The sequence below is a fragment of the Gossypium hirsutum genome, chromosome D05 (assembly GCF_007990345.1).
Source record: "Gossypium hirsutum isolate 1008001.06 chromosome D05, Gossypium_hirsutum_v2.1, whole genome shotgun sequence".
In the NCBI taxonomy this organism is placed as follows: domain Eukaryota; kingdom Viridiplantae; phylum Streptophyta; class Magnoliopsida; order Malvales; family Malvaceae; genus Gossypium; species Gossypium hirsutum.
The window spans coordinates 29,718,754-29,732,020 of record NC_053441.1 but is presented as its reverse complement, the minus strand read 5'-3'; positions in this window follow the sequence as shown (position 1 = coordinate 29,732,020).

Below are 13,267 nucleotides of genomic sequence, written 5' to 3'. Positions count from 1 at the left end.
CGTACCTTCTTTGATGCAAGTTCTTTAGCACAACTCACTAATAGGCAAATTCTAGCCTTTTGAGGTATTAGGCAAGAGGGATCCACTATCTCCTTATCTATCTATCTTGGGAATGAAAAGACTAGGCGAAAGCATAAATGAGGCGGTTTATCGTGATGAGTGGAAAACATTTCCTTTTCCCCAAATCTAGACCCATTATCTCACACTTAACTTTTTTAGATGATTTAATACTCTTTTATGGAGCGAATATGTAACAACCAAAAGTGGTTGATGAAACACTAAAGCAATTTAGATGTTACTCAAGCCATAAAGCTAATAATAGGAAAACAAAAATATTTTTCTCTTCAAATACTAATGACGACCTAGCTAAAGAGATCAACTAGAGACTTAGTTTTGAAAGGGTTAACGGTTTTGGCAGTTATTCGAGAGTGTCCTTCTCCTATAAGAGGATTATTTAAAATATTTATTAGTTTATCATCAACAAGGTTCATTAAATATTAAGTGGTTGAAACGGTAAAATCCTTTTAATGGAAGGGAGGTGTAACATCCTATACTCGGTTCAGTTGCCCGACCCGTGCTATAAGGTATTACGATAATAATTTATGAACATCTATCATAAATTTCAATCAAATTCAACCAAAATAATTAATCTTCATTCATTTACTTGATTTTCAATCAATTTTGGACCTAATTCGAGTTTACAAAATATTTAAAAAAAACCGAGATCAATTTTGGATTAAATTGGAACTTCTGTAAAATTTTAAGTAAAATGTATAAACAGGGGTCACACGGCTGTGTGGCTCAGGGACATGGCTGTGTGGCCAAACCGTGTACAGTTCAAAAGTAGGGTCACACGATTGTGTCGCCAGACTGTGTGCAATTAGAAATAAGGTCACATGATCGTATGCCAAACCGTGTGTGTTTCGAAATGGGATCACATAGTCATGTCTCCAGGCCATGTAACAACTTGTGACAGTGTGAGACATACCTGCACCAAATTTGAAAAGGCCACATGGCCGTGTGGAGTTATAGCCCCTGTCCTAGGCTGTGTGTGTTGGATCTTCGGCACCCCTACGGCGCAGCGGAAAAATTTAATAATCGGCGACCCTAACCATAGATCCATGTGTGAGGAACGAATCGGGGTGAAAAGGGTTACGAAATTACCTAATGCTGTTCTGAGTAGACAACAACTTCTCAACAACGTGTAGTCTGATCTACAGTCGAACTAAGCCGCAATCTATCGAGACTCCGACCTCTACGTGATCCACCCAGTTGACTACGAACAGAAGAAATCCCCAAAACAGTTTTGAGAGTGAATTTTCTTTGACGGCTGCTAGACCAAAACAAAGAAAAACGGGATACTTATATCCTTATTATTTATTTTTTTAGGGTTTTTTTATTTATGAATTAAAATAAATATAATAATATTTTAAACCAAAAATTATAATATAATTTCGGTAAACCATATATTTATTTGAATTCATATGCTAACCTCATTATGTGTACAACAACCTTGTACATAATGTGTTGGAAAGCGAATTAAATTAATTCTATAATTAATTTAATTAGAATTAATTTAATTCAAGTGACACCTAAAAACAATACCAACTATGGTTTATTCCGTTCATTTTAACTATAGGGTGTGACCCTGTAGGTTCTTGTAACGTTAGCAGTAATACTAGAACGATTCCAATGTTACAAACAATGAGTGGCATTTAGCAATGCATCATTGCTACCTAAGTCACAAGAGATCATGATTCGACATAACCTTTTATGATTAACCTTTTATGCAATAATCCTTAAGTCTTTTCTCTCTGGATTGGACACAAGTCATGGAATAGTCACACTTGTATAGTCGATTCCATGTTCCTTGATATTTTAAGCAGACTACGATATACAAATAAGTATGACATCTCATATCAACTTATTTGAGCATGGCCATGCATTTCTAGTCTCACTTAATCAAGTGGCCTAAGATATTACTCCCATTATGTAGGAGGGACTTATTCTATATCGACCAACCATATCTCTCTACATCGATTGTGGTATATCCAACACCAGCCTTTATAGAACAACCAGTTACGGTGTACGTTTGACTGTATCAAAATATACTACTCACGATGTTGGGATTATGATGATATCAAGTCTGAGGATCATATACATATTAATCACTATGAGTAATGTCGTGACAATTACATAATAATCCAAGAAACATACTCATAATGGGTCAGTCCAATATGTTGTTCTCTAACACACATATTCATGCATCGATTCTGATATTCCATATCAATGATAACTCTTTATCATCAATCAACTACATGTTAGTCTTAATACATTATTGTTCTCCTATCCAACAATAATACTTGACTAAGGATCTTTTAAGAATAATCATATTATTCTTAGGACATTATTAGAAAACAGTTTATTTATACACACAGAAAAGAAACTGAAATAATAATGGTAACGCCTTATATTAATAAACATGATAAATCAAGTATGTTATTACAACCATCTCATGATTGATCTTTGGGCATACTCCAACAGTGTGCACCTAAAATGACTTTTAAAACAAGCCAAAACATTACTTATTTCTTAGGTGCCAAGCCAAACCAATATCAACCATTTTTATTCCTTCAAAACACTTTTAAACAAGCTTAAAACTTACCAAAAATCATTCAACCTATGTGCCTAACAAATATGCCCTCATTGGCACCACAAATCAAATATCAAACTAAGATCATATTAAAAAAATCATAAGTTCAACTACTTTATAATATTGTCAAACATACCATTCCATCCATCAAGCTAATAACCTATCAAAGCAATTTCAACCACTTTATTCTATGAACAAGCCCATACAACCTTCTTAAACACCTTTATAAATACATAACTCCTACTGCAGGACAAGTTCAACACCACATTATTAACTATAAGCATGCAAAACATTACACAAACACAAAACATACCACTTGTAGAAAATACTTATAACATACACAAGTTACTCCTATTACTTGCCACATATCCCAAAATAAACATTTTCAAAATCTACTGAAAGATAGTTGGATAGTGTGATTTTCAAGTTTAGTTGATTGCTCAATTCCACCAAACGATATCTACAAGGAAACAGGAAAATAACACGAGTAAGTTTTATTATAGCTCAGTAAGTTCACAAGTTAAAACGATAAAACTTATTGTATAAACATAACATAACACTTAATAACTTTGTTAATAAACATTAATCCTGTTATCCACAATAATTCAACATGTGAGTTATATATATATAATTTACACAATATAATCAACTATATAAGGTTATTCAATAGCAAGTCATGTTATAATATTAGAAATCATGTAAATATTTATATAATTCATTAGCAAGACATTTAACCACTTAAAATCTACCCCATGAATGATATAAATAGATACGGATGCACGATTATCCACCCAAGACACGCCAAAATGCTCAATCGAGCCAATCTAACCAAGACCACGTCTAGGCATCAAGTGCATAGCCTGTAGGCTAACATTCCTCCAGAAACACGCCTGGGCACTATGTGCCAAGCCCATAGGCTTTACATATGCCCCAAAAACACACCAAAATCACTATAGATATAACTTGGTAATCCGCAATAAATGTTGGACTCCAGTATATCCAATGTATATAAAAAATCAATAATCATCATCTCATCACAAATCAACCCCGTACAACACGCAAAATAACCTATTGGCTTGCCAATTGTATCCTATCCTATGTTCATCCGAGCTCGCACAAAATCACATAACACTTTACATTTGAATTACATCTCTCACTTTGAATTCATTTAAGAGAATTTAAATATACATACATTTTCAACAACACATAAATCATAAGTTGAAATAGTATTATAATTTATATTAAATTAAACCTTTTGAACTTACCAGGGCCAAAGTGCAAATATAGTAAAATTCAAAAACTAATCACCAACTTTTCCTTTTCCACGTTTATCTACTGGTTCTTGATCTATAAAGTAGTTTATTTCAACTTATTAGCTACAACTTCATGGAATATTCAATTTAATGCATATATCTTTCTATTTACAATTTTTCACAATTTCCCTAAATTTTTACACTTTCTTAAATTTGATCCCTCAGACCAAAACAAGATTATTTTCACAATTAAACACTATACCCATTGAACTGAATTCAAAACCACCCCAAATCAGCTCTCTCATGCTGAAATTTTACAAGAAAAAACATGTTATATTTATCTTATTTTCAATTAAATCCCTAAACTTAGAAATTATACAAAATCACTTTACAAAATAGCTCAAAATCACCATCAAGCTTCCAACCAAAACATTTACAGTTAGAGAGATCCAAAAACATCAATGGCAAGTTTTCTAAACTTTGACAGTTTCATAAAATAGTCCCTAAACTAGCTAGATTTCATTACAACGATATCAAAAATGTAAAATTCATGAAAAATGGATAACAAATACACTTACATGCAAAGAAAATAGCAAGACCGAAGCTTCCTTTCTCCCTAGAATTGTTGTTCAACTATGGAATGAGAAAAGGAAGAAGATGATGTCACTTTCTTTTGTTTTATTTTATTAACTTATGTTTAATTTAATAATAATATTATAAAACACCAAATTTTTATTAAATTCTTTAATTAATCATCCATAAAACTTAATTATGGAATATTTGCAACATAAATCCTTCAACTCTAAATATTTAAGCCATTAAGTTAAGGAAAACCAATAGCAAGCAACTATTACAACTTTTACAATTTAGTCTTTTTTCTTTAATTAACTAGCCAAACATCAAAATTTTTAGACTAAATTTTAATATGACACTAATGACCTTATAAGTATTAAATAATTAATATTTACAGACTCACACATCAGAATTATGGTCTCGAAACCACTGTTTTCGACACTACTAGAAAATGGGTTGTTGTAGAAGGGAAACTTTAGCTCGCTCTGTAATTGTGAAGATCCCAAAATATTCATATAAGTAATGATACTAAAAGGATTGAGAAATTGGTTCGTAAGTCTATTTGTGGAGGTTCTAATGAGGGAAAAAAGTTGGCCTTAATTAACTGAAATTCTTATTGTGAACACCTTATCAATGAGGGACTTAGATTGAGGAGGTTAGAAGATCAAAATAAATATTTCTTTATGAAATTGAGTTTTGGAATACTATCCAACAAGGATGCATTATGGGTTCATGTGCTAAAGAGTGAGTGTAGGATTAAAGAGGATTATCTGGATAGCATCTAGAAAACCAAGTGCTTTTATGTGTAGAAGTCCTTGACAAAAGTTTAGGGTCTTCTAAAGGACAACACTTGTTGGTCTACCAAAGATACTAGATCTCTGAATTCGGATTGTTGTGAAATTATTTCTTTTGGAAACACTTGCATTCAATATGTTAGTGTTAAGGATATGGTTAATGTCGATGGAAATTGGTCTTGATCAAAATTTATGGACAAGACCAATAATACCATGACTCTTCAGATTGCTTCAATGCTGACTTGTAATTCTAGTTTTGGGTCTAACTCTTATGCTTGGCATTGTTAAGTTAATGGTGCATTCTCCATGGCAGAGACTTACTTCCATCTTGCTAATAATAGTTAGGAACCCAAAGATAAGAAATGAGAAGTTGTATAGAAGTATAAATGACATTAAAGAAAGAAATGGGAAGTTGTATAGAAGTATAAATGACATCAAAGAGTTAAAATAATTTCTTTGGCTTATACTGAAAGTTAAACTTTTCACAAATTTGGAAAGAAGGTTAAGACTTTGAAAGGAGGCAAAGAGATATGGCAGATAATGGAGTTTGCGACATTTGTGGGTACAATAAAGAGTCTAACATTAAGGCTGTGCTAGGTTGGATGGAAAAGTTGAAGGAATAGAAGGTGTAAAGAAAATAAATTTTGTATGTGCTAGGTAGGGAAGAAAAGTGAGGAAAAAAAGAGAGGTGTTCATTCATCCTGATGCATAAAAATCAGTTCTTCCAAATTGGAATGATGAGAGGAGAGAAAACAAAAGAGATGTGTGTGTTTGTTCAAAATAATCAATTTTTTTTTTCATTTCTCAACTCTACTAAGCAATTGATACTTTTTCTTTCAATTTTTTCATCGTTTCCACTAAGCACACCTATGAAAAGAAAATTTAAAATTTTCATCTTTCTATTTTTTTACCCTTTGAATTTTCTTTCTGCTCTACTAAGAAAACCTAAATGTTTTGAGATATTACCAAATTGGTGGAGGCAAATCATTCCAAATGCTACGATTGACGGGTTCTTTTCTATTCCCTATGAAAATTGGCTTCTTACAAGATTAGAGATGATTTTAATATACATTATAGAGATATCAAAAGGGGTATTGTGTTCGAACCAATTGTTTTAAAAGTTTTAGAAACAACTTCATTTTATTTTAAAAATAAAAATTTATGTGCTAATGGTGTTTTAAGTCAAAGATAGACTTCGGTTAGAAATTTGAAGTATGCAGGGAATAGCAGGAACAAGTCATGGAAAAGAAGTGGTGCACAATTTTGATGGCGAACTCCACTTGAAGGATGGGCGAAAGTAAATGTGGATTGTGTTGTACTTGTGGACTTCAATAAGGTAACTTCTGGTGGTCTGATTCGATATTGCAAAGGAAATTAGATACGAGGATATTGCCGCAATATCATATGGAGGTTGACGGTCGAAACTGAATTATGAGCTATTTTAGATGGTTTAAATATTTGGTTGGAAGAAGAAAGTGATTGTGGAGTTTGACAATGAAACATGGATGAAGCTTCCTCGGGGAAGACCACAATGCGAGTGGCCTCACACAAGCTGAGGGATCAAACGGATGCTTCAAAAGCAATGGGAGATCGTGAATATAGGACACATTTAGAGGAGTCCCATATGGCTAAAATGGCAAATTTGAGAATTATTTTAGACCCCCTCTTGCTGGTATTTGCACAATGATGTACTGGGGTGCATTCAATGTGATGTTGACTTCTTTTTTGCTATTTTGTCACCTAGTTACTCTTTTGTATAAAATGAAAATTAAGGACGTCTATTTTAATTGATGTTGATGCTATGTTTTAGAAGTCTAAGAAAGAGAAATTGTCGAAAGTAAACACCTACATTAGTTCAATATCTCTCTTTGGGGCATTGATGTTGAAACTTCTTTTTCTTTGTTTTTAATTTCGTAAACATGTTTACAAATTTATCAATGTTTATATATATGAGACATGAGGTTAGACCCCATCTGATTTGGTATGCCTCACTCACCAAATAGTTAGCCTTGCAAAGGGCTATTTTTAGTTCCGACGTGCATTTTAAGTTTAAAAATAAAAATAATTTTTTTATTTCAATTTAATAACCAAAAACATATTGTTATAAAATAAATTTTAATATTTATTAATATCTACCAAGGCATCCATTGGATCACTCAAAATTTTTTATCATATTAAATAAAAATTATGAAAAAAAATTAATCCTCTTTTTTTTTATTGATATATATTATATGTTAAAATGTCCACAAGTCCCTGTACTTTTCAAAAAAAAAAAAGAAAAGAATTTGGTCATTGTATTTTTATTTCATGAATTTTTTTTATTTTTTAGATTTTAAAATTTAGGTTCAATTGTTAAAATTGTTAAATTTTTTATTAAATTAAATTTAATTATAAAAATATTTATAAATTATAAAATTATCAAGTGAATATTTTTTATTTCAAAAATATTATAACAATAAATTTAACGATGTTAATAATTAAATTAAAATTTAAAATTTTAAAAGATAGTCGAAAAGCATATGAAGTTTTTAGCATATTTTAACCTATATTATATTAGAGTAGGAGGAAATGAAACGCAAAGGCGTCACGTTGTTCATGAATCATCAAATAAGCATTATCCCTTGCGTAAGTGAAACAGCAAAAGTAGGCAGGCAGACGTATCACTTTCGTTCACTGCCTGACTCCATTCTTTGAATATTAATTTTCTCAATTCAACTACGTCATGTTATTTAATGACCATTCAAGTAAACTACTACTTTATTTTATATTCATAACTCCACTTAAATCAAGTCAATGTGAATAAAGTTATTGGTTCAACAAAAAAATTCTTCATTGATTTTATGTCTTGGTGGGCATTCGGTCTAGAGCCTATTTTGAGCAACCTAAACTTTCCTCCCCTCTAAATATATATATATATATATATCCCGGATCGAATTTTTCAAATTAATCATAAGGTTTAAAGTTTTATAATTTAGCATTGAATCACATAACTATTGAAAACAAAATAAGTCTAAATGCATCGATATTGTGAAAAATAAATATAAATATTTTTAAAAATAGTTAATAAATTAAATATGGCAACATGTATGATTTTTTTTGAAGTAAGAAACTTATATTGTTAATATTGTTAATTTTATATCAAATAAAATTAAATTGTAATTGTAATTTAGAATTTAGAATTTTTTATTCTTGTAATAAATTTTTTCATTATACAATGAGAATGTGAGAGATATTAACAAAATATATGGAATTTTTTATTCCAAATTTATCGCTATATTTTTATAAAGAGTTTGCCTTGAATTAATTTTTCAAATATAGTTAAGAGTTATAAGTGGTAGAATATTATCATGATAAATGGGAATTTATAAGTTATACCTTGTAGGAATTGTAATCTCATATTGTTATAGTATATTTATAATTCATATAAATTATATATACTATAAATTTAGTAAAAATTAAGACTTATTCAAAATAAGTAAGAAAATAATAATACTAAAATTGTTAGTTTATTGTTAGCTCGTACTAAAACTTATTAAAAAAACAATACTTCTACTAAACGTAATTTAATTATAGTAAATTATATTCTCCTCATATTATACTTTCTAGTAAATTTCAAAATAGTCGTGGAAGTGAGGTTAAATTTTGGAACCATAAATATTTGATATTATATGGTGATACTAAAACTAATAATAAAATATGTGTTTGAATATTAGATGGGAAAGTAGTGGTGAAGTGAATTAGGAATAGAAGAGAAAAATTATGTATATTAAATAGTTAAAAATTATTAAACTTATATTTATATTAAATAGAATATATATTAAACTTATATTTATTTTAAATATAAAATAAATATTTTTTAATATTCTATTTATATGAAAATAAATAAATTAAATAATAATAATGGATAGATGTTAAAGAAAAATTACCTTTTAATGACAGTGAGATCAGAGGGGTCGGTATTGTGAGATTCCTCACTAACGTGCACCAAAGGAAAAAAGATTGTATGAAATTGTGATTCCACGTGACCCCTATCCTTTTCCAATAGGAGAATGACAAATTAGATTTTTTTCTCCTGATTTTTAGCATTTTTAGTTGGATTTAAATTTTTTCAGGAGGAAAAAGCTGAAAATCAGGAGGAAAAATCTGATTTGTCATTCTCCTATTGGAAAGGGATAAGGATAATGTTGTATCACAGTTTTATACAATCCCTTCTCGTATCGAAGTGCCTGATGGGTCTATATGATAATGCTACGTCGAAGAAATAATTAGAATACAAAAAATTTATAATATAAAAATACAAATACATAAAAATGTTAAAATTTAAATAATTGGTAAAGGTTAAGGTTCTGAATTATTATGTACCCAATTTTGAGTCTTACTATACATAATTGCTATGTGTGAGTTGTCAGAAAATATATATGTTTCAAAAGAACTTATCCTACGTCACTTAGATAAACTAATTATATTTTGTTTATAAACCATAATAATTTATTAGACTTGTAGTAGCTAGTGGAAAGGAAGGATTTGCATGCATGAGAACTTAGCTTGAAAGCTTAGTATAGTGCATTCACAAAAAAAAAAAAAGAAAAAGAAAAAAGAAGAGAGAGTTTAGTATAGTGTAAAGCGATAAATGTTCTCTTTGGGCGTGACAATATGGCAAAACTCGACCCTTTTTATTTAGAGGAGTAAATTAATTTTTCTATAATCCTTAGAGATTTAAATTTTTTTTTTATAATCGTTACACTAATGGCTATAAAAACCATGCACTAATAACCTTCTAAAGACACACCAAAAACTCCTACGAGCTACGTCCTTAGCTGAGTATTCATTTTAGTTTTGTTGTTCCTATTCTTGTTCTTTATGGTAACATGAGAGCTTGTTGGATGCTAGAGGACATGCTATGAGTGGATTATCCTCAAGAGTTTTCCTCAAATTATACTACTCGAATTTTTAATTTATGTTTTTCTGATCCAGTACTACAACAAACTTAAGAATAATTATGGATCCTTTGCGAGTGCCACTACCTATATTGCCATTCTCATTGTTAATATTACTACCATTGTTGTCGATTCCATTGTCAATGTTGTTGCAATTCCATTGTTGCTTATTCTTTCATAAACCAAACCCTTTCCTCACATCTCAGGAGATGGTATGAGTGCATCTTTCCAATCTTAGATATGCATGGGGCTGCCAATGTGCTCACTAAATGCAAACCAAATAATTCTTTTGATAAACAATTTGATTAAAGGGTTCATCCTAATAAAGTGTGTAGGCTTATTATTATTTCCATGTTTTCAAATCAACTTTTTGATAATTACTGTTCATACAAGGAAGTAAGGAAAATTGGGACTTTAAATTCAAATTAATGAAGATTACAAGCTACTAGTGGACCTCAAATTCGAGAATATAACTTTGCAAGAAGAGTTTGATATTGGGTTACTTATTGAAAATTTGCCTCAATCAAGGACTAATTATAAGCAACAACTCAAACAAAAGCACAAACAACTCTTTCCTATAGTCCTTGTAACGCCTTAAAATTTAAATTTTTATTTTTGCCAATGTGTGACACAAATCTATATCTACTTTAGTGGTTAAGTGTTCTGGATGTGTGTGTGGGGTCCCAAGTTCAAGCCATGACTTGGGAAAATTTTGGTATTTTTATGAATAAAGCCCAATCTTTAGTTGATAGGCTTTCAAATAAAAGATGGTAAATAATTAATAGAATGGGCCTGCTGGTTTGGTAGATAAGTGGAGTGTTGCTGAGATGAAGGTCCTATGTTCAATTCTTTGTGTTGGTAAGGGATATTATTTTTGTTTTTGACTAAATTTCGGCTAGAGTTGTACTGTGGTTGGACTTTGAGCATTGGGGTGTTGGATGGAGAAAAGTAAGGGGAATTAGGATAGAGGGTTATCAGATAAGGAGATGATAGGGGGTTATCAGGATATTTCTATTCAATTTTCTTTTTGCGAAATTATGTTCTCTTTTCCCCCTTTCTCTGCCGAAATTCAAACTCTCCCTCTCTCACATCTTTTTCGTTGTTTTACTCAAGTGCACCTCCTTTGTTTTGTGTTGCGCGTAATAAGTCCTAGCAATTTTCTGACTGGGTGCTTAACAAGAGGATTTGTTTTACTCTCGGTTTAGGTGTAGCCCAAGAATCTGCCGAAATTCTGCTTCTTTTCTCCTTTTTGATCTTCATTTTACTTTCTTCCTATACAACGCTTCTTGTCGCTCGTTCGGTAAGTACTCATTTTATCACTGTTCTGTTGTTCTGAAATTAGTTTTTAAAAGAGGGCTATTTTGGTTCTGTTGATTTAGGCGAGGATTAGGCAACGATTATTGCCTCGGTGGAGTCTTGAACGATAGGGATATTGGTTCGTTATTCGGTAAGTGATCGTGTTCACTTTTTGATGATTGTAAGATGATGTTGTGAATATTCTTGAGTTGGTTTGCGAATGTGTTGCTAAAATTGGCTTTGGTAATGTTAATCATAGGTTTTAGAAATACGGGATTACGGTTAGGAGCGCAAATGATACAGGTGTGTACTCGATTGTGCAGAAAACGAGGTTTCGACAAAAGTTAAAAACCTCACTGTCAATGCCTCCCGAGCGTGTGGTTGTCCGTGTGATAGGCCGTGTGCCCTAACACAGTCGTGGGATCGACGAGGCCAAGCCGTCACGACCAAGGACAATTTGGGTCGTGTGGCCCCACACTAGCAGGCCATATGAGTGTATGAGCCCATTTTTACTGAAATGACTATTAAGGTTGCACAGGTCGCCCAAGTCGACTATGAACCTTTCGTAGGGCTGATAAGCACTACTTAGACCTTTAACTATGTGATATTGATTGTATGAATTATGTACTGAGCATGTTATATACAAGCATGTACACTGAACTAAATGTGTATCCGACAAACCTGTGATAGCATGACATTTTATTGTATGTTGTATTACATTGAGTTATGTTGATATTATTTGGAGGAAGTGTACTGAAAGGCTCTTAAGCCTAATATACTGGCAGCTCAGCTGGAAATTACTATTTTATGCCGCATTCGGTACTACCTGGAGTGTAAGGATGGGTGAGTTGATTTAATCCCACATGAAGTGTAGGGTTGGATGGAGATGGTGTGTAGAGGCTGGTTGGGTAGGACATTGTTACTGAATACTGTATATCGGTTACTGATGCTGTGATGGGCTAAGGCCCTTGTGCAAACTGATACTGATATTGAAAAGGGCTTAGGCCCAAGACCGCTTCTGACTGTGCATTATGATTGCTGTTTGTTTGTTTTTGCGGGATTACACTGAGTTTACGTAAACTCACCCCCTTCTGTTGAATATGCACATGTAATCTCCAGACCTAGATGGATTGGTGCGACGGAGGACTCAATGGTGACCATGGTTCTGGATTTCATATACTGGTAACTCAGCTGCAAATTACTGTTTTATGCTACATTCGGTACTACCTGGAATGTAAGGATGGGTGGGTTGATTTAATCCTACATGGAGTGTAGGGTTGGACGGAGATGGTGTGTAGAGGCTGGTTGGGTAGGACATTGTTACTGAATACTGTATATCTGTTACTGATGCTGTGATGGGCTAAGGCCCTTGTGCAAACTAATACTGATACTGAAAAGGGCTTAGGCCCAAGACCGCTTCTGACTGTGCATTATGATTGCTATTTGTTTGTTTCTGCGGGATTACATTGAGTTTACGTAAACTCACCCCATTCTGTTGAATATGCATAGGTAATCTCCAGACCTAGATGGATTGGTGCGACGGAGGACTCAATGGTAACCATGGTTCTGGATTTTCATATACTGGCAACTCAGCTGCAAATTACTGTTTTATGCCACATTCGGTACTACCTGGAGTGTAAGGATGGGTGGCTTGATTTAATCCCACATGGAGTGTAGGGTTGGACGGAGATGGTGTGTAGAGGCTGGTTGGGTAGGACATTGTTACTGAATACTGTATATCTGTTACTGATGCTGTGATGG